This window comes from Tupaia chinensis, unplaced genomic scaffold (genome assembly GCF_000334495.1).
Source record: "Tupaia chinensis unplaced genomic scaffold, TupChi_1.0 Scaffold000659_1, whole genome shotgun sequence".
NCBI lineage: Eukaryota > Metazoa > Chordata > Mammalia > Scandentia > Tupaiidae > Tupaia > Tupaia belangeri.
Genome location: NW_006160181.1, coordinates 1,844,462 through 1,850,088, shown reverse-complemented (window position 1 = coordinate 1,850,088; position 5,627 = coordinate 1,844,462). Strand labels below are relative to the sequence as shown.

General features: G+C 40.3%; 1 pseudogene; it reads left to right on the top strand.

The window, feature by feature from the left end:
- The first annotated feature begins 241 nt into the window (after positions 1-241).
- On the top strand, positions 242-575 carry LOC106736128 (late cornified envelope protein 2D-like; annotated as a pseudogene).
- The last annotated feature ends 5,052 nt before the right edge of the window (positions 576-5,627 follow it).

The window sequence follows — 5,627 nt, the reverse complement described above, 5'->3', positions numbered from 1 at the left end:
TTCCCAGCGTCTCCCAACAAGGAAGATTAAGAAGCTCATTTCCTGAATTTTCAAATATAACTATTTTATGTAGAGGAGATAATCAAGCTATTTTATTTTCAAATTGATGATATGAGTATATGATCTAAAGATCATTCCTCTTCCACATATATAATAATTTTAAAATAAGTATAATTATGAGCTTTGTTTTTCTATAATTAGAGAGTTTCATTATTGCCTTTAGGTGGACTGATATTCCAAGATGTTCTGCCAGCAAAACCAGCAGCAGTGCCAATCCCCTCCCAAGTGCACCCCCAAGTGCACCTCCAAGTGTCCACCAAAGTGTCCCCTCAAGTGCCCACCCCAGTGCCCAGCCCCATGTCCCCCTCCAGTCTCTTCCTGCTGTGGCCCCAGCTCTGGGGGCTCCAGCTCTGGGGGCTGCTGAAGCTCTGGGGGTGGCGGCTGCTGCCTGAGCCACCACAGGCCCCATCTCTTCCACTGGTGCAGGAGCCAGAGCTGCACTCGCAGCTGACTGCTGCGAGTGTGAGCCCTCAGGGGGCTCTGGCTGCTACCACGGATCTGGGGGCTGCTGCTGAGCTGGGCATAGAAAGGCTCCTGGGGGAATGGATGATCAAGAACCTGCTCCAGCCTGATGCTCCCCTCTTTCCTTGCCCACTCATCAGTTCATGAATGGCCAGAGACCACAAAGACTCACAGGGATTCCTGGGAGAAAGTTTTGTGATTGGTCGGGCTCCACAAGTAGTCAGCTTGGTCATTTGTCTTCTTTTCCTACTCTCATATTATAATAAAGATCTGATTCCTAACTCATTAAGTGTCTTGATCACTCTCCTTTTTTGTGTGATAAACAATGTCTTCAGGACCTCACAGGCATGCTCTTTATAATGCAAACAAAGGATCCGAATAAGAGAAAATTGAACAGCTGCTCTATGGTCTATTCCCTCCAGGTTCAGGTGTTTGGAGTGCCAAGGATGTAACCTCCAGAATTGCACTTATACTTTCTCCATTGAGCTGGACAGCTATTCTATTTTGTGTGTGTGTTCTGTAGTTGAAATGTGTTGGGACATACTGTTTTGTAGAAATGGTAGTCTAGGGAAAATGACAAATCTTCATTTAATAAACCATCCTACTGTTAGAAGCACAAGTTAATAAAAATGTTTGAAAAGACTATTGAGACCCTTCCTCCCCCCAGAATACAACTCATAGTCACTGAACTCCCTTCTGGGGGAGTTATTCTGGGTAGGATTGGTCTGTGATTTGGTGCCTGGGATATATGGCATTTATACTCTCGGTGTATGTGAGTATAAGACCTGCTTCCTTGGACTGCATCCTGCCACTTGGGCCATTTGCTCTACAAAAAATTGAGAAGAAGTGGAGAGACAGAAAATGAGAAATCATGCCCTGGGGAGGATGGCCACAGTGCAATCCCTTCTCCATCCTCCTCTTTGGATTTTGGGCAGGCATGTACATGCTCTCAGTGTGAGTTTCAGGCTTCCGGTTTTGGGACTCGAACCACCATCACCCAAGAGTACAGCAATGAACTATACCATCTGCTGGTCTAAAGACATCAATTTTATATGAGAACATACTTTCATAATTCCTATATATACTTCTAAGTCCATCTTCAGTTTGCCCTCCTCTAGGGAAGTTTCCAAGAGCAGGTTTCTAATACAGAAAATTTCCTGTTTAGTCTGAGAGTTTTCAGCTTTGGCCACACTTTAGAATCACTTGGGGAGAGAATTTTTTTTTTTAAATACTGTTTTCTTTATCACACTGCTATATACTTTAGTATTAACTTGCTATTTTTCTCTTCTGTTTGTAATGTATTTCTTTTCAATGCCAACCAGAGAAAAAGCTGTAAGGTCATCAATATCCTAAATATCACTGATTTCTGCTTTAAAATGGAGTTAAATGCTAAATAGATATAGAAAAAATTCCAAAAATACTAGCAACTAATCAGTGATGTTCATCAGTCATGAGGTGGAGACTGATTCCACAGCAAACAGAACAACTGAGCAAAAGAACAGGTAGATTGATTGTCACTTGGGGCAGAATCAAAACAGAATTCATTGAAAAGAGAATTCATTCAAATCCTAGTCAAGCTGAAAATCCAACCTTATAATAGTTCAAAAAATGTTAGTCCAGAAAGTGGGAGAGTACAAAAAGAAGCTTTGGGTAAAGATGGATTCTTGGCCTTGTGGTTATCACAACAATGATCGAGACAGCGAGAGGGGAAGTGAGGGACCATCCCTGGGGGGATGGCCATGCCACAGTCCCTTTTCTCCCATTCTCCTCTTTGGATTTTGGGCAGGCATGTACATGCTCTCAGTGTGAGTTTCAGGCTTCCGGTTTTGGGACTCGAACCACCATCACCCAAGAGTACAGCAATGAACTATACCATCTGCTGGTCTAAAGACATCAATTTTATATGAGAACATACTTTCATAATTCCTATATATACTTCTAAGTCCATCTTCAGTTTGCCCTCCTCTAGGGAAGTTTCCAAGAGCAGGTTTCTAATACAGAAAATTTCCTGTTTAGTCTGAGAGTTTTCAGCTTTGGCCACACTTTAGAATCACTTGGGGAGAGAATTTTTTTTTTTAAATACTGTTTTCTTTATCACACTGCTATATACTTTAGTATTAACTTGCTATTTTTCTCTTCTGTTTGTAATGTATTTCTTTTCAATGCCAACCAGAGAAAAAGCTGTAAGGTCATCAATATCCTAAATATCACTGATTTCTGCTTTAAAATGGAGTTAAATGCTAAATAGATATAGAAAAAATTCCAAAAATACTAGCAACTAATCAGTGATGTTCATCAGTCATGAGGTGGAGACTGATTCCACAGCAAACAGAACAACTGAGCAAAAGAACAGGTAGATTGATTGTCACTTGGGGCAGAATCAAAACAGAATTCATTGAAAAGAGAATTCATTCAAATCCTAGTCAAGCTGAAAATCCAACCTTATAATAGTTCAAAAAATGTTAGTCCAGAAAGTGGGAGAGTACAAAAAGAAGCTTTGGGTAAAGATGGATTCTTGGCCTTGTGGTTATCACAACAATGATCTCTGAGATAAACAGCAATGTCCCAGAGAAGCGGCAACAGCCAGAATCTCCAGGACTGTCATTGTCATTGCTGCAGCTCAGCTTCCTACATGGTTCTGTGGTGCCTGTGGCAACTCAGGGAATAGCTGTTCCCCTAGTAGCCACACCAATGATGAGCAATGCCTGGAGGTGGGCATGGGAATGGACATATTGGTGGGTTAGTGAGATGGATTCATGCTGTCACTGGATTAATCTGCAGGATATCTCAGCATGAGTTGTGAAGTTGAAGATGAATAAAACCATTTATCATTGGATAAACCTGTAGTGAGCATATTTTTCTTTTTTAAAAAACTACTCTCCCCTTGTTTATAAATAATGGAAAATATCCATTAATATTCATAAAGATTTGCTTTGTTACCATTTCATGGTTACTATTTGGCCATACCAATGGAACAGACAAGCTAAGTCAGGTTTCAACCCCATTCTATTACATCTAGCAGCATTTCTCTCTCCTCATGCCATATTCAGCACTATGGAATCCAGAAATTGTGTAAGTACAAATTTTTGTTCTTATCAGGTAGAGTGCACTCTTCTAAGTTTCTTATGTTTAACTCAATTAACAAAGGAATGATTAATTTTCACAATATTGCTATTATGTAATTACAATGATTGCTCCTCACAGATGAAAAAATAGGCACAGTTTGAGAAACGAGTCTAAGATTTCATGGGAAGTACCTAATTCTCAGAATGTGAGCTCAGGTGCATATTTGTGCTACTAACCAGTGCTATAGAGCTGAACTGAGAAGATCTGTAGTATTTATTATATGAGAAATTAAAACACCTCATAGTAATTGCTTCTCAACGAGCTAGACTAAGAACAGCTTGTCTCTCACTTTCTGGCTCCACATATTATTGTTTCTGGCTTAGTTTTCATTATCCACAAAATTCTCCTGTTACTCCCACCCTTCTCTTCTTTTGTGTCCCCCTGTTCTTCCTTAATATCTGTTCTCCCAGGGGGCTATTTCCCAGATCTACACCTTTACAAAAATGCTTCAATGGATTCCACAATAATAACAAAGGAAGAAAAGGGCAGATCCTTGAGATTTATATAAAGGGGCAAGATGAGGGCAAGATGTGCCTTTAATAGGGATTCCTTGAGCAAACTTCAGGTTCATTCTGGGTCTCACAGTAGTAGATGATGTTTACACATTTAGGGTACATGCATGGTTGTTCATGGTATTCTTTCCTCCTTTCTTCCATGGAAAGTCATGAAATATTCCAAGACTCTGGTGCCCAGAAGTTATACTTGAATGCAATAAGAATCTATCCACTGGGCAATGGTTCCAGGGACTCTGGTTACTATACGATCATCTCTTTCTAAGAAAATGTAAGTCAAAATCTTACCTTCAGCTCTGCTATGTAAGCTGGTGGCTTGGAAGTGGGGTTATTGGTTTTAAATAATGAGAGGTTGGAATGAGATAAGAGATGCATATTACAAGGGAAAAAAAGTATAAAGTAAATAATTGATAATTTGTATAATAATGGAGAGGGATGAATGACATTGGTAAAGTACCATAGCTGGTGAGTAGAAGTAGTATGACAAAGACAGTATGTTTTACAGGTGAGTGGGTATAGTGGTAGGTAGTTTGAGGTCACTATAAAACCTTTGCATCTCTAGGAGATAGTTGGCAAGATCAACCTGCAGTTCTGACTCTCTAGGCAAAGGGGAGGTAACTTAAATGCATAATCTCAAACTTCCAGGTCATTCTTCTAATAACATTTCACTAATCCATTCATCCTCTATCAATATACTGAGGGCAACTGCAAGACTCCCCTGAAAAATAAACAAGGTGTAAAATCTCATTAAGAGAGCTCATGCTTCAGAGACACAATGTGGGCATATATCCAGAAATATCTAAAATTGTTGAGCACTAGCGGTAAAGGCTATGAGCCTGATCCCTATCAGTGGCTATCCCTATTGGACCACACAAAGAAATGTGGGAAGATTTGCATATTATTAGGCAAGAGGGAGGGACTAAAGCTGTCACTGGATAGGTTTTCAGGATATCTCAACATGACTTGTCAAGTTGAAGGTGAATAGACTCATTGGTCACGTGTATAAACCCCTGAGTCTGGCTTCCTGGTAAACAAGGTATCCATCAGCTTGGCAGTCTCCTATCTCACTCTTCATCCACATTTTCTCACTTGCCATTGGCATTGCAAACAAGTCTTCATACATATTCTGTACCTCTACACACTAATGCCTGCCCACTCCTAAAGGCACACTTTATGTCATTCTCTTCCTTCATGGTTACTATCATCTTTGTCAGTGAGAATGAGGAACCTAGCATGACATCACCTATGGCACTGACAAGTGGTCCAGAATCCCAACAATCTTCTTGGGAAATAATGACTCAGAAGATTCCCATCCTCTATCTGACCTTTGAAGGATGAAGACTTTTCAGTGGTCTTCAGAATGTCTACTGGCTTGTGAGTTCCTAGCAATCACAACAGACATGTTATTTGCCTCTATAAAACTAAACATTTAGACAGATGTGCTCAGATGTTCAGTTGTGAATGCCG